General features: G+C 35.3%; 1 non-coding gene across 1 annotated transcript; it reads right to left on the bottom strand.

Annotated features, from left to right (window-relative positions):
• Positions 1-19,856: 19,856 nt before the first annotated feature.
• Positions 19,857-19,993, bottom strand: LOC114005379 (small nucleolar RNA SNORA2/SNORA34 family). The gene has a single exon (XR_003547244.1). It is a non-coding gene; the product is annotated as a small nucleolar RNA SNORA2/SNORA34 family (small nucleolar RNA).
• Positions 19,994-23,680: the final 3,687 nt, after the last annotated feature.

Here is a 23,680-nt window from a genome sequence, read left to right as displayed (position 1 = left end):
TTAATGTCTTCTACTTTTTTAAACTTCCATTTTATTTTTATATCTCAACATAAATAATTCAATATTAATGTTTTAGTAAAGAAAAATGTTTAAAAGTTGCTTTTTAGGGAATTTTGTGAGTATTGTTTGTATCATTTCTCCTTGCTGGAGGAATATGAACTTTCTGTCTGAGCCATGACTGGAGGGATATATTTGCAAATCTATGAAAGAATGTTGAAGGACAAACTCCTGCAGAGCTTAAGCTTAGTCTTCCTGAAACCAAGTCATTAATATGTAACACACTTGACTGTGATACCAGAACTAGTGAGGTAAAATATCTGCTTACCATTTAACAATAATGATATTTTTCTTTACGTCTTGAAAAAGAATGTCTATTTTTTTTATACACCGGGGAAACTCTGGGAAATATTTTTTAATAATTATTTATTTTATTTATTTATTAGTTCATTGATTTTTTTTTAAAATTTGACCAGAGAGACAGAGGGTGAGAGTGAGAGAGAGAGGAAGTGAGAAAGCAAGCCACCAGGTCCAGGACTTGAACCCACGTTGGCCATGTGGGAGTGTCCAGCGCCTTAACCACCAAGCCACCTGCTGGTCCCTTTTTCTTTAATATGTCTATATTTTTGACATTATGTGCTGCTATTGTTTCAATTTCATGTATTTGAACATAACCCCCAGATTTGCATGTTGGAGGTATTGGGATGTGGAGCCTTTAGGGAGGAGTTAAGGTTACACAAAATCATCAAGGCAGTGGCCCCGTAGTGGGACTGATGACTTTACAAAATGAGAAAGTGAGACCTGATAGCTTCTTGAAGGAGCTCTTGCTAACTCATGTGATGCTTTCTGCCCATGTTAGGATGCAGTAAGAAGACCCTCTCCTGATGTGGAGCCTTCAGCTTAGACTTCCCAGTTGCAAGAACCAGAGAATAAACAAACATTTTTAAAATATAAATTACCCAGTGTTGAGTATTCTGTTACAGCAACAGAAAAAGGAATAAAATATGTGCATATAGATCAATTATAGGCACATTTTTGTGGGTCATTAGAGATTTTTTTGTCTCACCAGAGAGACAGAGAGAACAAAAGTGAGGCATCATCCCCCAGAGAGTATGGCCATGCCACAATCCTTTGTTCTCCATTCTCCTCTTGGGCTTTAGGGCATGTACACCAACATGTTCAGCGTGAGTTTCAATCTGCTGGGTCTGGGACTCAAACAGTGGTTGACTATGTGGGAGTTTACTGCCTTTATCAATATACCACCTTCTGGTCCCATAGGTACACTTTTTTTATTTTTTCATGGGCCAGACTGCATAGGTGCATAATGATTACCTTTGTTCTCATTTGTGCTACATATCTGTTGGTTCTAAATTTTTCGCAGCACCAAAAGTATTGCTATCTTTATTAAGTGGTAAACTCAAAACTTCATCAAATTAGAATTTGTTTGTTTTTAATGAGAAGCAATGCTTGCTAGCACAGCGATGCTGACATGTGTTTGACTAACTCATTCTCCTCCTGAGAAGAGGAATATGTTGCTTGGTGTGTATAGATGTAAGCAAACTGAATTGGATTGTTTTTGTATTTAGGGTTAAGAGATAACTCATGCAAATACTAGTAATCTCCTCTATAGAGTTTGGCCAGCTAGTGAGATTACTTTTCTTAAACTTATAAATCTCATTCTCTTTTAAAAACTTTATCTTAAATGAGTATAAAGAATATTTGCTTCAATGTTTCACCTTTTCTGTGTTTCTTTAGTTGAATGGATCCACTTCTTCATGGCGCCTTTCTTTTTTGATATGATGCTATTTGCTTCAAACAAGTTAGATTTCAAACTGCCTGGGAGTTTTACTTTTGTACACACACACACACGTATATATATTAATATAGGTATATATATTTACATATATATTTTTAAATCTGATATAAGTATATTGATTTAAAAGTTAAGTTCTCAGAAGGTATTCATTAGTTATTATTTTCTAATGTTAGAGAATAGACCTTATAAAAATGATTGCATTGCCAAAAAACAACCTTCATCTTTACACTTATTGTTTTGTGAATGTGCTGAAGAGGAAAGGAAACTGAAACTAATTTAATGCCTGCTATTTTGTGCATAGCAAAGTTATTTTACAATACCTCATTTAATTTCTATTACACATGAAAGTCTATTTATTTATTTATTTATTTATTTGGAGAGGTTTTTGCTATAGGGTGCATGCGCTCACCAGACAGACAGAGAGAGACAGAGAGACAGAAAGCGAGAAATCACCTCCCAGGGGGGATGGCCATGCCACAATCCCTTCTCCTCCATTCTCCTCTCAGGATCTTGGGCATGCATGAACACGTGCCTGGCATGAGTTTCAAGTTTCTGGGTCCAGGACGTGAACCATGGTCGACTACATGGGAGTCCAGCGACATAGCCATTACACTAACTGCTGGTCCCTATTTATTATTTTTGCTTTGAAATTAAAGGATTTTTTAAAAAGGCAAAATTGTCTATAATCAAAACAACACTTGAACATCAGAATATAGGATTTGAGTATAATTCATACATGCAGAAATTAAGCAGGGTGTAGATTTCATAATAAGTTAAAGTCAGCATTTCACACATGTATAATAGCAATACTGCTGTTAAGAGCTATCAACAACGGAATTAGCTGCCCTACTTACAAATAAATCATCAATTACTAGAGCTCTCACACTGAAAATGACTGTATTATTGCTCTCATAGAAGATATGTGTAGTTGGCACATGGCATTGTCTTAGGATACCAGAAAGAAATTTGAGTTCCTTTATAGTATCACTATGTTTTTTAAGGTATATGACATAAAGAAACAAAATGAATGTCTTTTAAGTCATAAGACATTGTTTCAAATTAATATGTACCTAACTGAACAGCAGTAACAGAAAATGGTAAGGATAAAATGTTACTTTGGTCTCATTCATATGTGGAATCTGAAGAAGTCAGTCTCAGAGAGGTAGACAGTAGAGTAGTGATTGCCAAAAACTGGGCAAAGTAGTGGGTTAGATGGGAGAGAAAGATTAGTTAGGGGGTACAAAATTATAGTTTATTAGAGGAATACATTCTGGTTTCCACTGTACAGAAGAATGACTATGACGGGACCAGCAGTTAGCGTAATGGCTATGTTGCTGGACTCCCATGTAGTCAACCGTGGTTCGATTCCCGGACCCGGTGGCTAAAACCCATGCCGGGTGCATGTACATGCGTGCCCAAGATCCCGAGAAGAGAATGGAGGAGAAGGGATTGTGGCGTGGCCATTCCCCTGGGGGGTGATTTCTCGCTTTCTGTCTCTCTGTCTCTGTCTTTCTGGCGAGCACATTCGCCCTATAGCAAAAACCTCTTAAAAAAATGACTATGATTAGCAGTATTATATTGTGTATTTCAGAACAGCTTTAAAGAGGGAGACTTTTGAATGCCATTAGCAGAAAGAAATGAGAAATATAAGAGGTGATGGTTATGCTACATATACTGACGTGATTATTATACAATGTACACATGTACTAAAATATCACATTATGTCCCAAAATATACACACTTACTATGTCAATAAAAATAATCCTAGGCTGTAATTACAATTTACACTTCACTTTGGGAAACATTGAGTTAAAGGGTTTCAATTTTTTTTTCTTTAACAAGAGAGGTGACCTCAGCCTTTACTAAGTGCTTAGTGGAAACATTTAGCACAGCAAAATTGCAAAAGCATCCCAAGAGAAAATGAACTGCCATTGATGCCAATGCCCTTTATAGAAAAGGAACTTCAATAGGCATTTTACCTTGGTAAAAGAATGGAGATAGAACTGATTACCACCAAACTAATCAAAAGAGTTGGCCAAAGTACTAAGCAGGATATCTCAAAGTTTTTTTTTTTTTTTTTAAAGTAATCCAGAATCTGTATCATGTTTATAACTTTTATCATAAGGCTCTGAAATCTCTGTATACTTCGTCAAAGTTGTAATTTCAAGGTTTAGGTTGTCCTTAGTTTCTATTGTACCATGTACTTGCCTGACAAAATGAAACTAATGTAGTTCTAAAGATTTATTTTTAAAAATGCCTTAACTTTAGAATTCAAACAGTAAAAAGGATGTTAACTTAAAAAAAGAGTAGAAAAATAACATTTGTATATAAATATATACATGCATTTGTTTATCCACATACTGATATGCCTGATTTGACAAAAATTATATGTGAAAATTAAAAAAAAAATAAAGATCAGCACCAAAAAGGAAGTTCAAAGAATTTCATTCAGAAATCCCTCTTATAGTCATAAAGTAGAGTATATTATATTCAGCATAGGCCACTAAGCTTCCAATTCAACATTTTCCCCTGAATATCAATGTATTATTGATAACCAGAGATTGTTTTATAATAAATCTCACATAAGTAAATTTAATCCACGTTATCCATTTAATTAAAAAATCCACATCGACATGAGAGTTGCACCCAAGCCTAACCTCCTACTCTCCTAACATTAATTTTTAAAGAAAGATAATGTGAACATTTGGCATAAAATGATGTTGAATAGCCCACTCATTCCTATTGTCTTATGATTAGTTTTAAAAATAGACAATATTTCAGATGATTCTCCTTTTTTAAAAAAGTCTTTGCTGCTTAGGTGTGTCTTAATTATTTCACTCCTTGTTTAAATAATACAGATCTACTTGGATTGAATTAATTTAAGTAACATTTCTATAAGATTCCACAAGGAAATCTCATGAAATTCAAGAGGAAGTTTGTAGCAAGATTTCAAAATGGGATTGGAAAAAATATAATTTTATACATACTCTAAACATGAATTATTATTATTTTTGAAATACAATAAATGTATGTTTTCATTTTGATATGAAAACAGAGTAATTCTACTACATTCTTGGATAACCCAAAAGTGTAAAATAATTTAATCCTTTGGGTTTAAACCTAGTGTTTAAACCCCTGAGCTATGTAGCCAATTGCCTAAAACTACAATGATTTTTAAAACGTCATTTAATTTTGAAATGATTGTAGTTCTGAAGAAAATTGTTTCTTTATTATCCTGTGTGTAGAGATTTGTGTGGAGATCCCCTGTTTTATTTCTAGTAGAAGCAATTTGTTTTTCTATTTTTTTGGTTTGTCTTGCTAAAAACTTACCAGTTTTGTTGATGAACCAGCTTCTTGTTTCATTGATGTTTCTTTTTTCAATTTAATTGATGTCTGTTTCTCTCTTTATTATATCCTTTATTATTGATGATTGGGCTTATTTTGTTCTTCCTTTCCTACTTTTGTAAAAAGCCATCATAGATTCTTGTTTTGAGACATTTCCACATTTTTGGTATAAACATTTGATGCTATAAATTTCCCTCTCAGCACCACTTGGACTGCATCTTACAAATTGGGGCATATTGCATTTTTAATTTCCTTCACCTTAGTATGTGTTTTTGTTTCTCTTTAAATTTCTTTTCCAACCTATGTATTACTTAGCTGAATCAAGCTTGATTTTTGACTATTTAGAGATTCTTTTTTTCTGTGATTTCCCTGTTATGTAAATCTACTTTGATTCTATCAGGGTCAGAGAATAAATCTTGTATAATTTCTTTTCTTTCTTTCTTTCTTTTTTTTTTTTTTTTTCTTTTTTGCTATAGGGCGCGTGCGCTTGCCAGAAAGACAGAGAGAGACAGAAAGCGAGAAATCACCCCTAGAGGAGATGGTCATGCTGCAATCCCTTCTCCATTTTCCTCTCAGGATCTTGGGCACACATGCACATGCATCCAAGCAATCCAGCATGAGTTTAAGCCACTGGGTCTGGGACTCAAAGCTACTGGTCCCAATCTTGTATAATTTCAACCCCTTAAAATTTGTTAAAGTTTGTTTCATGGCCCAAAATAATGTGTGTAAATGAAAGAATGGTCTCAGTTGAAAAAGAATGCTCAACCAAAGTTGGAAAGCTCAGACCTAGAGGACAGAAAACATCTAAAAAATTTCCAAAATTGAGAGCTGTAAATATAATGTTACTGATTAACTACATGTAGAATGTTATCCGTTCTACGCTATCTTGTCACAGGCTTTGATTATCCTTTAATTAGAGCTCTGCATTGTTGTGAACAGCCTCGCACACATAGAGTCTGGTCATTGAAGAAGGAAAACATCTTGCCATATGAGGGGCAAGAAATAAAGAAAGAACAGTCACTGGATTCTCAATTATTACTAACTGGCTAAGAGTGATAATTATATTATACACAATAATAACAAGGGAATGCAATTTTACATTGCTGCATCTACACAATACCTCATCAGCATTGCATGACATAGGCCAGAACATTAGCTATAACATTCCAAGTTCTCTTAAAGGGTAGAAGGCTTAACAACATGTTTGTTATATTTTCAAAATAAATTAACTGTGTTAAATTTAGAGCTGGAATTTTATTCTACCATGTCAAGGTATTAATTAGTGAAGTAGTTTTTTAACTCTAGAATTAGCTTCTGTTTTATTTGAACCTCAACTTTTATTTTGTTTTAATTTCCAAGTATTATCAAATAACCATCCAGAATAAAAAATATTATTAAATTCTTGTCATACATTAGCATTTAAAAGCATTATTTCTCAGTATGGTGTTTGAATACCTTACATGAAAATTCACAGAGAGACTTCACCTACACAAGCTGCTCTCTACCTAGGAGAAAAAGAAAAATTTATTTTAGCCATTATCTTATCAGAAAACTGATGGATCATAACAGAAATACACTTTCAAAATGGTTTTATAAAAAACTCAAGACATATTTATTGTATTTAATAGGACTATAGAATATAAAAATGAAATAACAACTATAAAAGGTGGTCGATATACTTTTGAAGTCAAAATTTCTGTGGCATTTATCCCAATTTTTTGCAAATAATGTGAAAATCAGAAAATCTTTGCTATCAGAAAACTACAAAACATCTAAAACAAAATACACAAACCGTTTCTCCCTTTGAATATAATATTTTTTTCCATTTAAAGCAATTTTAGTTCTATAATATCCTCATCTTTTTTTTTAATAGATTTTTGCCTTAGAGCACGCGTACTTACGAGAAAGAGAGACAGAAATGGAAACAGTGTGAGTGGTTGTGAGAAGTTCCGCTGTTAGCGGTGATGACCACGTTACAGTCCCTTCTCCTTCATTCTCTTCTCATGATCTTGGGAATACACATACATGTGCCTGGTGTGATTTTTCAAGCCAGTGGGTCTGGGACTTGAACTGCAGTTGGCCATGTGAGAGTACAGTGATGTAACTGCTATGCTGTCTACTGGCTCCAATATTCACATTTTGACTAATGTTAAATATCATGTGTCTCTCAATGTGGCTTATAATCATTTTAATTAGAATTTGCAAATGGGAAGAAAATGTCTTCTCAAATATTTTCAATATATGTGCAGTACCAAGTTATTAAATTTTAGAAAGAGCAGAGCACTTAAGCTAAATTCAAAATAAAGTAAAAAATAATGTTGGAATGAAAAGCAAACTACATAAAGGTGAAGATGCTAATTACTGGGCATCTTGCTTAGAGAATAAGCCAAGCAATGACCTGATAGAAATGTGTGCTGATGTAAAAAGATATTTGATAAATTTTTTAATAAAATTAAGTTTAGTAAATGGGCAAATTTATTTGGTGGCGAGCTATGTTATATGTTAAAAAAATGTTAAACATGTTCTTATTACTTACCCAGTTCTTAAATAATATTAGTTGTGTGAGAGCAAAAATAAGTCAGAAGTTCAAGGTTTATATGTATCCCCCCTTTTAACTGCATTTGTAATAATGCTAAATTAGAGTTTTCCTTTGCCCAGTATTTGAGACTAAATCCTTGTATTTTTTTTTTTATTTTCACAAAAATCCTGCATGTCTAACCATCTCAAAGTCACTGCCTGAAAAAAATAATTATCATGAATTTTCAGATCAGTCAAAGGTCAGTTAATATACACTGGGTTTGGGGCTGGCAGTGATGTGGTGGCTAAAGCATTAGACGTCCACGTGGTCAGCCATGCTTTGAGTCCTGGACCTGGTAGCTTGCTTTCTTGTTTTCCTTCCTTCTTTCTCTGCCCCTCTCTGATCAAAATTTTAAAAGTAATAATAATAAAATTAAGTACATAATTTAAAAAAATGATACATCGGGTTTAGCTTGGTGGCTATACTGAGCACTGTGGCCTTTCCACACATGTCTGATGTCTTAAAGGTTAGACAGGGTCAGCTGATTGAGAATGAGCTCAAATGAAAAGGTATGGTTCTATTGTATGAAACTCTCCTCTCGCCCCCCGAAACAGACTAAATCAGTTATTCTTTTCTTATAATTTCAAAGTTTCTGAAAAATACAAACATTTTTCAAACCTGGGTCTGCTTCTTGAATGGTCCTCCCCAAATTAAATTGCATAGCTGAACTTTGAGTCTAAGAGTGGGGAGCAAAATGTCTTGCTTAAGTTGCAAGGCAAAGCGTGAATGTAAGTTCCCATTGCTGAGTAGTTAGAATGTTCAAATAATAATTTATCCTACGTATCCTCTAAAATCCAAAAACTAACTAGATAGTGGGTATGTCCATCTGTTATCCTAAGTAAACTTACCGAGATACTATCTTATACATATTGGTAGGATCCCCATTAAAACCTCCAAGAGTATCCATGATGAAGTTGGATTATTAGATAGAACTAGTAGCTCATTGTCTGTCTTGGCTCTCTGGTTTATGTAGTGGCATTGATGATCTACTTTTTTGTGATTATATAAACACAGAGATCAGACAAGCAGAATGACATGCCAGAGAGCCAAAAGTGACTCTCAGTTTTTAGCCTCTGTGGTGTTATTTCATTCTATAAGATGCTGGTCACTGCATACACAAGCCACTAAGGTAAGCCACTAATGGAGCAAGCTACCATAGAATGACTTCTGCAATAGCTAGATCACTTTCAAGGTGTTGGGTCCATTATTTAACTCGTGGTCCACCATATGGGAGTCCATTGCCTTAACCATTATGCCACCTGCTGGCGCCTGAAGCAGCTTCTAAAAGCAGCACAATGAGGAAAGAAATACACTGAACAAAATAGCAGACTGAGAAACAGAAACGATACCAATCAAACTGATAATAAAAAAGTATAAAATATCAGGAACCAGCAGTTAGCATAATGGCTATGTCGCTGGACTCCCACGTAGTTGACAGCAGTTCACATTCCGGACCCGGTGGCTTAAAACTCACACCGGGCGCGTGTGCGTGCGTGCCCAAGATCCCGAGAGGAGAACGGAGGAGAAGGGATTGTGGCGTGACGATCCCCCCCTGGGGGGTGATTTCTCACTTTCTGTCTCTCTATGTCTCTGTCTTTCTGGCGAGGGCACACACCCTATAGCACTAAAAAAAAAAAAAAAAAAAAAAAAAGAGTTAAAAAGCGGTGAGCAGTTCAAATCAGAGTAATCAGGAACCTTCAAATTAGGGATATCTGTCACATGAAATATTCTTTCAAGGACTCATACATGTGTGCAAACTGAAACCAAGCTTTAGCTCTATGCTGCTTGGAGTTATCAGGAAAACAGTCAAAAGGGGATGGTTTTGGGAACCAGCAGTTAGCGTAATGGCTATGTCGCTGGTCTCCCACGTAGTTGACGTGGCTCGTGTCCCGGGCCCGGTGGCTTAAAACTCACGCCGGGTGCGTGTGTGTGCGTGCCCAAGATCCCGAGAGAAGAATGGAGGAGAAGGGATTGCGGCGTGACCATCCCCCCTGGGGGGTGATTTCTCGCTTTCTGTCTCTATGTCTCTCTCTGTCTGTCTGGTGCGCGCATGCGCCCTACAGTGAAAATCTCTCCAAAAAAAAAAAAAGGGGGGGTGATGGTTTTTACCCTAAGTTAGGTAAGAATTTCACTCTAGTGTCTTAAACCTTCCTTGGAACCTCAAATGCAACAAAGTTTGAGAGCACCCTGGGGAAAAACTTGAGGTGAAAGAAAGTGGTTATCATATGCCGATTCATTGCTTGTTTCTTAAAGTGTGATGCCTTCCTGAACTTAGGAGAAATAAAGAGTAAAAGAAAGGAGTATTAAATTAGACAGTCAATTTTAGTTTTAAGGTTATTAATTTAATTTATTTTATTTTATTATGCCAGAGGACACAAGTGCATACATAAGAGAAAGAGAGAAGAAAAGGGGAGAGAAAGCACCCCAGTGGTATCTGGTCATGCCCCAATTCTTTTTCTTCTAATTAGGATCCTAGGCACACCTGTACACACCTGGCGTGTCAGTCATCAGATCAGTACTCAGAACCTGGTCAGCTGTGTGAGATCTGGCTTGCTCTGTAGAACATTTAACCTCTGCCTAAGGAACTGGACCCTCAAACTCATTAATTTTGATGAGACTGACTTTTTAAAACTAAGTTTCTACTAAATTATGAAGTACTGCCAGTGAAAAATAAAGCAGATTTAAGAAAACATGGTCAAAAGCAATGAGTGAAAAAATTAAAACATTATGGTTTTACCCCTTAAACAGGTAACGGTTAACTTACCTGAGACTGGCTGGCTTCCTGAATTGCTCCATGAGAAGTTGTGACAACTGATTTATAAGGTGGTCCACTCACTGGAGAGCTGAACGTAGCACAAGTCACTCATCAACCGTACTGAATTAGTCACAATTTGAAGCCTAGACCATGACATCGGACAATGCTGGAAGAATGACCGACATTCCTCCAGCTGTAAACATCCAAACGGCAAGATAGGGCTGCAGCCAAGGTTTTTTTTCTTTTTTTCTTTTGGAGAGATTTTCACTGTAGGGCGCGTGTGCTCGCCAGACAGACAGACAGAGACATAGAGACAGAAAGCGAGAAATCACCCCCCAGGGGGGATGGTCACGCTGCAATCCCTTCTCCTCCATTCTCCTCTCGGGATCTTGGGCACACACGCACATGCGCCCGGCGTGAGTTTTAAGCCACAGGGTCCGGGACGTGAACCGCGGTTGACTACGTGGGAGTCCAGCGACATCGCCATTACGCTAACTGCTGGTTCCCAGCCAAGGTTTTTATAGCATTATGCCCTAAGATCAACCCCAGGACAATGGCCAGGACAACTCTGGCGGTTCATCAAGCATACCTTTAAACTCTACAACCTTACTTGCTTTCATTTCCAAATGGGTTTCCCTCTATCACAGCATCTGTACGTTAATTTGAGTCTGTTCACTTGCATGTATGTTTTGTTTATATGTTGCAGTTTTGACTCACATAATAAGATGTTTGAGTTCAGTAAATGTATTCAACACATATAGTCATACTTATTCACAGGGCACCTGAAACATAGTAGAAGCTCAGTATATTTGGATAGAATACAATGAGGCAAGTTTCTTTCTTTTTCTTTTTCTTTTTTTTTTTTCTTTTAAGTTTTTGCTATAGGGTGTGTGTGCTAATTAGGAAGACAGAGACAGACATTGAGAGAAAAAGTGAGAAATCACTCCCTCCCTCCCCACCCCCAGGGAGGATGGCCACACCTCAATCCCTTCTCCTCCATTTTTCTCCTGGGATTTTGGGCACACACGCAGACTTGCCTGATGTGATTTTTGAGACACTAGGTCTGGAACTCAAACCATGGTTAGCCATGTAGAAGTTCAGTGCTTTAACCACTATACCACCTTCTGGCCCCTCGAGTTTTCTTTTTCTGAGCACACATTCTGTGTTAGCCACTGAGGCTTAGCACATTCACTCATTACCCAGCACAATGAACTACTACATGTGTGAAATATATTCTCAATGATCTGCAGCATCTATGCCTGTCTGCGTTCTGCTCTGGAGACTCCAGTCATTTGGGCATCCTCCACTGGCAAGTTCTTACTGACCTTAGCTAACCACTGTGCTTTCTGTACACTTGCCAGGGATCGGACTAGATGTGAAATATGTGATGTAATTCTTTTGGGAGAGTAATCAGTACAAGCTTTCCTTTAGATTTTTTTTTTTTTTTTGAGAGATTTTTACTATAGGGCACCAGAAAGAGAGAGAAACAGAAAGACAGAAAGTGAGAAATCCCCCCACGGGGGAAAAGCCAGGCTGCAATACCTTCTCCTCCATTCTCTTCTCGGGATTTTCGGCTTGTACACATGCTTCCTGGCCTGAGTTTTAAGCCACTGGGTCCAGGGCTTGAACTGTGGTTGACTGTGTGGGAGACCAGCAATGTAACCATTACATCTGCTGGTCCCCACCTTGGGAATTCTAACTCAAGGAAGTAAAAAACTGACTCCTAGACTTGCTGTATCTTCTTGAATTAAAAAAAAATATTACTAGATGAAGACCAGTTGGAATGCTAAAATAGTGGTAAAAAAATAATAGTGAAAGCAAAGGGGGGTCCTGATGAAGCAAATGAGTCACAGAATTAAACTACCCTGTAGCCACACTTAGGTCAGTTCTTCCTAAAACATATGACAATAATTTCCCATTAGGTTTAAGGAACTTAGGTCATTTTCTTCTTTTCTTTTATTCTTTTTCTTTCTTTCTTTTTTTTTTTTTTTGCAATTGTTTTGGCCAATAAAAGCAAACATAATTACTGCAGTATTTTTACAAAAACTTTATATGTTAATATATTGAAGTCAGAGGAGTTGAAGTAAATTATCTATGCTTACAAAAGTAACAGAACAAGAAGTTAAATCCAAGTCTCTGTCAAACCAAGATTTTTTCATGGGAACACAGAATCTGAGAGAGAGCAACAGGCTAGTAAGTGGTCACATTATTTCCATTGTAATTAATTGCTTTTTCTAAGCATAATTACACAAGGCATAAGCAAAAATGGCATGTCTGAGACATTTATAAAACTCTCACATACATAGTGATTGCCTTAAACTGGTACCAGTATCAAAAACAAACCCAATCATACATGCTAATATTTTTCATTATCCCAATTTTTAATTCAATGCACATTACATGTTTTAATCTTTGGCTAGCCTGAGCGTAGGTGAATTATTTCTAAGGTAGTATGTAAAAGGAATAATTTTGATAACAAACTTTAACCCTCTGAATAATGAGGTTGATCATTTACCTTATAGTACAGTAAGTTCTCAATGATAGATTTAAAGATAAAAAACTGATGCCATCCAACCAAAGAGTAACATAGGAGGATTACTCAAACCTTGTGTATAAAGTACTATTGTGCCAATACAGAGTTATTCAGAGCACATAATTCCTTATGGATAATGAAAATGATTCCCAAGGGGAACAGAGGAAGTCTGAAGAGTATATGCATGGAAAAATAAAAATTTAAAAAAAGATAAATTAATTCACATTTTGGAAGCATACAAATTTTTGAAATCATCTATTTAATTTTATTTATTATTATTATTTTTAAATTTGCTATAGGGCACATGAGATCATCAGAGAGAAATGATGAGAGAGAGAGAGAGAAAGTAAGAAAGTAAACCACCAAGTCCAGGACTCAAACAGTTGTGGGAGTCCAGTGTCCCAACCACCGTCTCACCTGCCAGTCCCATCATACAAATGTATTTACATAGAATTTAAAAATAGAAAGCTCATTAGAATTAGAGAATTAAGCCAAAATATGTCAGGATATGTCTCATATGCAATAAAACATTTTAGTCATATCTCTTTTCAAGTGATCATAAATCAAATACTAAAAGGAAAATCAGACTGTTTAGTGGAAGTACATGGCAGACTGGTTATAAACTTGGAATATATGTCAAATAAGAAAGAAAAGAAAGACAATTTTATACATAGTTAACTGTATGAAAAGGTCTGCTTCCAAGAAATGATATTAACTTCACTGTGGTGCTTATCGCACTGTAAAATGGATGATCCAGAAAGCAAAGGGTTTCTATTAGACGGTTGCTGGTCCTAAACTTCCAAGCAAGAAGCAAAAATTGCATTTGCAGTATTCCCCAGAGCGTTTCTTACTCCTGTGGTTTCAGTCTTGGCCACACTGACAGTGCAGCTTTGCTTTATGAAAAGCTCAAAGAGGGTAATTGAGTACAAGGAAAGAAAAGAATTCACTTCAAGGTTATGCTCAAACTCTTTAACATTAAATCCCACCAATGAGAACTCTGCTGGCTTAAAGTAAAGTTGGGCTAAGTAAAATAGATGAGCTTCTTGAGGTAAATGGTAGGACTTTATACTGTATAGGCACTTTAATTTCATAAAAGAAGACTTGATACATGCAGGCAAGTAATGAAAACTGCTCTAGTTAGCCTAAACAATATTCTCTAAAATATTGTAAACCCCTTAAAGGGATAAAACCGTAATGTTTTAATTTTTCAGCCATTGCATTTGACTGAAAACAGAAAGTATCAATAAGCATTATTCAATAAACATTTGTTCATAAATTCCTTATATGTATGAATCACTTGTGGAAGCTTATTTATCTTCCCTTCTATATAATAAACAGAAATACATTTCAATAAACAATAATTCATTTTTGCTACTAGCTGTCCTACCACAAATGAACTACTAATAGTATCAGAGTTTCTATTTAATCTAAAAAAGAGGAATACAAATTAATAATGGAAAGTGTGCAATGATAAATTATTGAGATTTGAGTACCAAGTGCTAAATACCTCTTCTAAACTCCCATTAAGTACTTAGCTTGTCACAAAGCAAAATTTCATATGAACTAAAGTCAGTTTCCTGATAAATAGATTAAAAAATTTAATACCATTTTTTCATATCATTTGATATAAGAATTCAATTTTGAGAGAATCTCATTTTGTATTAAAATCCAAAGGAAGACAACATTTTTCTGTTCACATACTGGATGACATAATTGGATATATTTTATTTTTGCAAGCAACACAAATGAACCTGCTCTTGAAGGGAATTTTACACATTTAGAGGAAATAAAATATCAACACAAAACTTAATAGTGCTCCATTTTTGAAGGACTGAATAATTGCCTGCACAGACATTAGTCTATGAAACCCTTGCAAGAAGTAGATATGGGCAGTATTAATGAGATGGTATCAACAGGTTCAAATAAAGCAGGGTAACCTCATGAGTGGTGAACAGATAGCTGTAACCAGGTTGAAAAGGCAAATTTGTCCATTACACCAAAACCATTAGAGCTGAGGCTAAAATGAGTTTGATAAAACGATTTCACAGCAACATTAAACATTCTGAGTAAAGTTAAATTAACAAACACACAAACAAGACAAATGTTTAACCAGCTTTACAGTTCTTTTCTGTTAAACCTTTATAGCTCCTGAAACTTTCAAAGAAATGAATGTCATACTTGTGTGCTCACATGTGGATGTGTTGTGCAGCTTTGTAAATCAATGCCATGAATAACTTTCAATAGCTACACTTGGAGGGTTTGAACCGTTTCAAGTGTAAATATAAAATTTCCTAACACAGAGGGATTTGCAATGTAATTTAATGCAGTATTTGGAGTGGAGGGAGTAGGAGTGCAATGAGAGAGAGATTAACCTTGGTCTGTTTCATCTATCTTGTAATAGTCTTAAACTTTCAACTAGAAGGCTTGCTAATTTCTGTATCTATAAATATTTTAAAAAGACTTAAGTCTAAAAATATAAATAGAGCTATGCATTAATTTGCATGGACAGTGTTTGTTTTATATTAAGCAAAGCTGACATTTAAATCACTGCCATGAGTTGATCACAGTAGTAAGGTACTTGAAGATAACGGAAGGCTCATTAGATTATCACTAGAGCATTAATCTGCCCCATCTCACCTTCAATAAGGTGTATTGACTCAGTGATAGATTTATAGAAGCTCTATTAGAAGATTGGAACTACTTTGTAGAGAAAATGGGCATAAAAAGAAGAAAAACAGTCTTCATTTCTGTATTATTCATGATCTGCATGCTCCATTAATCATGAAACTGCAACCCCCCCCATGAAAGGAGTTAAGTATTCACCTTTTAAAAAATACACATTTCATATTCTTAAGAAGTGAAATACTGACAGCTCCATAACCTTTCCAAGTAACCTTATTAATGCTTCTCAAGTGTAACTTATAAGAATCAAGGGAGAAAATGAGAAAAAAAGTCATATTTTATTCTCGTTTTTTTTTCTGCTGCTCTGTGGACACCTCACTGGAGTTCTGTGCATGCTTTATAGGAATGTTTTTCTGACGATAACAGAAACAAACCTTTAATACGTTGTATTTATCAAAAATTATGCAGGTGTTAGTGCACCAGTGATTGCATAATAGTATGCCTTAACTTGAGAAATAAATAATGAATGCAATTGGGTAACTGATTTATGTAATATTTGGCACCACCCTTTCAATATTAAACAAACTTAGTTGAATGTGTGTAATATTGGTGCATCTTAATATTGATCAAAATCTCACCCTGAAATATAATATATGAGTAGATTTGCAGTTTTCTGCTCCTACTTTCACTTAGAGAATAAATGGGTAGCACTTTCTTCAGGACAAAGTTTAGTGATTTCAAAAAGCTTGTTTGTCCAACAATTTATTCAACCCAGTCAAATCGAAGCAAAATATAGAACTTACACACTAAGATTTCTTTGAATTTAAGTCAAAATTTTGAACTTCTGCACCATAGTTTTTGAATTACGTGTAGTTCTGAAACATAACTCACAGTCCCTGGACTTGTTCTCATTTGTAAAACACTTGTTTCTTTGAGATATATTTGAAGTGCATTTTAATACTCCGAAGAGTTTTTCAAAAAGTTTTCTTATGGTGCGGCAATGTGGGAAAGCAAGTGTATGGTGAGTTTATTTTGAGAAATGGCCGTTGTAACCTGGCCTCCATTGACTGAAATCTCCAGATATGAGGGTGTGGTGTTTACATATGATGTTTATATGATGTGATGTGTGGTGTTTACATGTGATGTTTACATAATGTTTACATCAACAAAATTAACATGCTTTCCCTATCAGAAGGCTCTCTTGTAGTAAAATACATAACAAAAATTTTAGTATTAAAATTACAAGATATATTGCTTTCTTCTCTTATATTCTAAATGGTATCCATTAGTTCTTTTTCTCCCCCTAAAGTAAAGAATTAATGTCAGTAAACTTAGAGTTGTCTTTTCAGAAAGAAGGATTATGTGTGAATAGGATTAACAAAAAAAAAATAGATCTTAGAAAGATTAGAGTTTTTGCTATCATGCTTTCTTTTGGAAGAGTTAAAATGGGAAAACCAATTAACATCAAAAGTAATAGTTTAGACTGTCCAGAGAGAAGGTAGTTCAGATCATTGTTTGGATTAAGAACATAAGGTAAGATATTGGTCTAACTAATAGTATTATAACATGTAAAATAAAACATTGGTATTGAATGCATGAAAAATTAGTTTATTGCGAGGAGTAAACCTGCTCCTGAATAGAAAAATAATGAATCAGTACCATAAACCTTATACTTATGGCTTTCTTCCAACCTATAAAAATGTAAGTTTATTTGTACTATATTAAAAATATAATCTCAGGGTTATTTTATAGAGAATTACATTCTTAACATAGTGCTCATGTTTCACTTTCAGAAAGGGCACATTGTGTCAAGTGTTATAAATAGAGTGTTATTAAAAGCAGCCAAGGGTACTATGTCATATCAGCATGTGTGGGTTTGCTCAAGAACTATGTTTAATGTTCACGTACAGAAAACATGAGTTGTGTTTAGGCTAACTAACATTACAAAGCTTATTATGATAAGTCCTGGTAAATTCTTGCAATTCATTATGTAGCAAGCAAACACTTTTGGTGGAGAGTGGTGTTTCCTTTATATATGGATTTTACAAAAGCAAGTAATTCATCTATTCCAATGGCAATCAGTAATTGGTTGGAAAAATCCTGCCTCAAAGAGCAGAAGAGCCTATAGTGTATTAGAAAATGTAATTGCTACTGAGATGCTATAGTTTTTATTTTTTTAGGATGCTGCTATGTCTCTAATTATACTGGAAGATATCTTATTACATGCTACAAAGATTCTGAATAATTAAATGTAATCAGATATAATATCTAACTTTAATAATCTTTGTCAGGAGCTATTATGAGTTCCACATGGTGCATGAACTGTACAGCCACTGGAAGATCTATTAACCAAAGTGGACTTTCTAATTTTACTATTGAAATGAAGCATGCTTTGTCATTTAGGCTTTGAAAGCTTTAACAAACACAGTGAAGACTGCTTCTATATCATAAAAATATGCTTTTTCTCATCCATGAGAAAATGATGTCATAAATCCCACTGCTGCCCTCAAATGTACTGTATAAGTCAGGACATTGTTCCTGCTACGTCGTGCCATTTGTCCAAGCAGAAAAAGTATGTAAATACCTGGTATACCTGAAAGGTAAGCTGCCAAACAATTTAAATCTAGTGAGGCTTCCTGTGGATTTTTAAAGAGATAAATTAACACAGTAATAAGATGGCATACATTTGTAAATACATTAGTTTATAATTCTTTACATTGGCCTATTTCTATTATAAACACAGCTTGAGGGTTTAGGGCTATTTCTGACTTAACCACTTTATTATGGTGAAATAAAGAATGCACTATCTTATAATATTTTGTTGGCAAATAGAGGTAATATAGTTATTAATTATATATCTAGAGACTTCTTGTGGTGGGAAATGCTAACTTTATAACATTATTCAGAATTGGATAGATTAAAACAGTAATTTACTTGGACCTTTCTGCACTGACTCAGATTTTTTTTTTATATACTTTAAAAGTACACATATGCATTTAAACTTTCCAAGTATTTATTGCTGCCACCCTTACTCTTGAATTACAGTTGTAGCTGCAGTCAGCCCATTCTAGATATTGACACATGCATACTGGTAAGACGTTATTATTAATTTCTCTTATACCATCAGGAGCCATCTCATTTGTCTTAATTATTTTAACTCCAGCTCTTGGCCAGATCTCTGTCCATATGCTCTAACCTGCAACTCCTAGTGAAACAATCTTGCTCAGTTTCCATGCCATCTTGATCACACTTAGGCCTCAGGGAATGATCACACCTGTAGTTTCCTTGCTAGGACTGAAACCTTGTCCCAGACCCCAGTTTTCTCATCTGAATTTCCCAGGGGGCTGAACCCTGATAAACCTACTTCTAACAACTTTTTGGTAGTTTGTTCTGGAGAATGTGGTCTTGGAACCAAATACAAATCTCTTCCTGCCTCAGAGCATATTTCATTACAGAAGTCTCTTCTTCAGTACAGAAATTCATCACTTACATCCACTGGGATAATGTTTAGTAATATCATGTACATATGCAATTTCATTTAAGGTGGTTTCCATGATTCCTAATAAACTAATTTACTCTTGGTTTTCTCCCTTTTTTCTTGCTTATTTAAAACAGAAGATTGAGCAATCTCAACAGAGCTTTGAAAAATACCATTCTGAAATAATTTACCTCCTTTTCTATATTGATCTAATTCTATTGCTTTACACTTTAAAATTTATTTTATCAATTACAGTGACAGTAGAAGTAATTCCTTATTTTTTTATCCATGCTAAAGATACTTGAAATAGAAAAATTATTAAGTTATCATTATTATTTGAGAGAGATTTTTGCTATAGGGCACACGTGCTCACCAGAGACACAGAGAGAGAAAGCGAGAAATCATAGCATGGCTACAGTGCAGTCCCTTCTCCTCTATTCTCCTCTTGGGATTTTGGTTAGGCATGCAAATGCACCCAATGTGAGTTTTAAGCCACCGAGTTCAGGACTTGAACCATGGTTGGCCATGTAGAAGTGGTTGACCATTACACCATCTGTTGACTGAAATATTTGGTAAATTCTTTACTGTGTATATGAATAATGGTATACAGCATCTGCTATTGATTGATAGAACATTGATTAATTTTAATGATAATTTAGTGCTCATCTTGAAAACAGACTCTTTAAGGTAAAAAAGAAACATGAATACACGCATTTTTAAAAAAATTTTCTTAGATATTTCTTCCTAATGAATTGCCATTACATTTCCAAAGTCCTGAAATGACCATCAGACCATAAAAAAGATGTTTATTTAGGCTTCTGCTTGGAAACAACAGCTTCAACAAACTGCTGGTTTTTATTTAGGGAGAAAAAGACATACTTTTTGAAAACGAAGTATTAATATTATTTACTATGATTATTTTTCAATATGACCAAAAAGAGATAGAGAGAAAGAGAGAAAACAAACAACCAGGTTCAGGTCTCAAACTGTGGTCTGCCATGTGGGAATCCAGAGCGTTAGCCACCGTGTCACCTGCCTGCCCAAAGATCCACTTTTCTGAAATGATTTGTGTTCAGTAGAAATAGAACCTGGTCAATTTTGTTTTTTTTCTTTCATAAAAACTTAATTCTATTAAATATCAAGTTTTTCAAACAGTAGTTTTTCTATTTTTTTTTTATTCAGAAAATGCATTATTGCTAATGTTAAAAAAAAAGCTTCACTAAGTTTTTTTTTCTTGTTGCAAATCAGCACTATGAAAGTAAAATTTGTTTTCATATTTTAATTTTTGTCTTTTCTTTCAGGACACAAGTAGAAAAAATCAAATCAGCATAATAATTACCTAATTATATGCTTAGTTCACATAAAAGCATATGCACCCTTATGTAATTGTCATTTAAGTGTGCATGTATATCTTAATGGCACCTCCTTAAACCTTTGTTATTGATTCATAAATTTACTGTGCTTAATTATGTTAGAGATTGTAGTTTATAACCTCTCCTCTGTAAGAGGGCTGTCTAAGCATCAATTTAAGATATGTCTTCAGATATAACTGTTCATCTCTTGAAAGTGAAAACTTGTTTCCCCACTTTCTTACTAGGTTAGTGTCAATCACTAAGAAGATATTTGATTCATTTCAGAACCTGCAATTATTAGTATATACTTATTTGGTATTTGTTGAAGACGATGAGAATAGAAGGATATTAAAAGATAAATGTAGGCATATGGTTTCAGTTTCAACATTAAAAAAAAAAATCTTAGAAGTCATCACTCCTGTATTTGCAAAATTAAAAAAAAGAAAGAAAGAAAATTTAGGTGGCGTGGTGGTTAAAGTGCTGGACACTCCTACATGGCTGCCCACAGTTCAAGTCCCGGATGTGGTGGCTTACTTTCTCACTTTCCCTCACTCTTTCTTTCTCTCTCTCTCTGTGTGTCTCTCTCTGGTCAAATTAAAATAAATGAATGAATACATCAAATTAAATAAATAATTATTATAAAAAAATAAAAATAAATAAAAATAAATAAAATAATGACTTCTGGAACCCATCAGAGAGCTAAAGTCACGTGACAAACTGTCATCCAGAAATCTGGAGAGAGAGACCAGTCCAGAGCCTGGGACTTAATCAGGAACCATTGGAGCTCTGAACTGGTAGAAACAATAAAATGGAAATTTTGACAAACTGCTGGATATTAAAGATGGACAATGCAAAACTCAAGGGAATTTTGGAGTTGCCACATTTTTACATATTTTAATTTCAAAATCCATGTCAGGTTCTCTTTGGGAAGAACAAAGAAAGATATTATGTTGCTCTGGGGGGGAAAGGGGGAAAAATAACTGTTGGAATATGGCCCCAACATATTCCATAATAAAGTTTTCTGATCCCGGGTTAAAAAAAAATTACCAGAGTTTTGGGAAATGGGTGTTTCTCCTATTTCAGACCACTCTAATTTCCTTTCTTAAGTAAAAGAAAAGGAAGGGACCAGCATATGGTATAATGGTTACTTCACTGGACTCCCACATAGTTGACTATGGTTCAGTACCAGACCTGTGGCTTAAAACCATGCCAAGTGGGACCAGCAGTTAGCATAATGGCTTTGTTGCTGGACTCTTATGTAGTCAGCCGTTGTTCGAGTCCCAGACCCAGTGGCTTAAACTCATGCCGTGTGTGCATGCGTGTCCAAGATCCTGGGAGAAGAATGAAGAAGAGATAATAGCATGGCCATCCCCCGTGGGGGGTGATTTCTCGCTTACTGTCTCTCTACCTCTCTCTCTCTGTCTGGTGAGCACACACGCCTTATAGCATAAACCTCTAACAACCACCACAACAACAGAAAAACAACCTCACGCCAAGCGCATGTGCATGTGTGCCCAAAATCCCAAGAGGAGAATGGAGGAAAAGGGATTGCAGTGTGGCCATCCCTCCTGAGGGGTGTGATTTCTTACTTTCTGTCTGTCTCTCTTTCTCCAGCAAGCACAAAAAACTCTCTTAAAAAATAAAATAAAATGAAAAAGAAACAAAAATAACTACAAATAAGAAATACATGTGAAGGTCATCATTCCACTAGTGACTGAAATTGAATCACAATGTTATAGAATAATTTTCCACCAATAGGACTCCAGTATATTAAAAGATGTTATAGCTGATGGGGCCAGTGGATGTTTTGGTGGGGAAGGTGCTAAATTCTCACATGTCAGATCATGGTTGGAGTCCTGGACCCACTGGCTTAAAAATCATGTCATGTGCATTTGATTGCATGCCCAAAATCCCAGTGGGAGAATGAAGGAGAAGGAACTGCTGTGTGGCTATGTCCCCTTGGCTGGGGGTGGTGGTGGTAATTTCTCACTTTCCCTCTCTCTATCCCTCTCTGGTGAGTGTATATGCCCTATGGAAAAACACAAAACAAACAAACGAAAGAAAATGCTATAGCTGAGAGTTGGAAGACCTGGGACTCTCTCTCTGAGTAGTGCTTAGGAAAATTCAAACCCATCAAACAAAACAAAACAAAACACTGAAGAAATGTGAAACATTTGACCGCTATAGAAAGCATTAAAAGCAGCCTTATTACTAAACAGATCAACATGAAATCTGAAATAGTAAAGGCCTGTCTAACTAGATTCCAGTTACCAAGACATCATTAGAAAAAAGAATGGAAGCATGCAGGATGCTCAATTAAACCTAGAGATACAAAAAGATGGGTGGCAAAAAGGAACAAATACAGCGAGAAAAAAAATAGCTACAGCAAGTTAAGTACTAATCCCAGTATATAAACAAAACAATCACTTTAAATATGAGTGTTGTAAATACACTAGTTAGAAGAAAAAAAATACCTGCTACACTGGCTCTATAAAAAAAAAAACACATTAAATATAAAGATGCAGGTTTTTTTAAATTAAAATAATGTAGAAAAAAATATAATACTAACATATTAATACTTCTTGGGGATTAAAAATTCTGATACATCTAAATGTGTTTACTGGAATTATATAATTAAGTTAATTATGGTAGCTGCAGGGACCCAGGTTTCTTGCTTTTGGAGTAATAATTCATAGATAACCATAAAGAAGACACTAGAATACCCATATAGTAACAAGGTAGAGTTAAAAGTATTACTATAGACTTATGTTGACTTTATTTTATTATTTTTGTGCATTTTTAAGGTTCTTGCCAAATGGTGAGTGTGCTTGCCAGAAAGAGTGAGAGGGAAAGTGAGAAATCACTCCCTGGAAGGGATTGCCATTCCACAATCCTTTCTCTTCCACTTTCCGCCCAATATTTGGGCATGCGTGTGTGTGTGCATGCACACACACACACACACACACACACACACTTGACTTTTAAGCCTCCAAGGTCAGGACTTGAACCACAGTTGACCATGTGGGAGCTCAGTGCCTTACCCACTATGCCACCTGCTGGCCCCTCATGTTTACTTTAAATATATGCAAATGATCGTGTATACAGATATGTGTTAGTACATACATATCTATTTTCTTTTTTTTCTCAACTGAGATGACCTACAAGCAATGGCATCTGCATAGCCACAGTTCAACTAGTGCCTGA

The sequence above is a fragment of the Tupaia chinensis genome, unplaced genomic scaffold, assembly GCF_000334495.1.
Source record: "Tupaia chinensis unplaced genomic scaffold, TupChi_1.0 Scaffold143722_1, whole genome shotgun sequence".
Classification (NCBI taxonomy): Eukaryota; Metazoa; Chordata; class Mammalia; order Scandentia; family Tupaiidae; genus Tupaia; species Tupaia belangeri.
The sequence above is the reverse complement of the archived record's forward strand: the minus strand, read 5'-3'. Positions and strand labels throughout refer to the sequence as shown.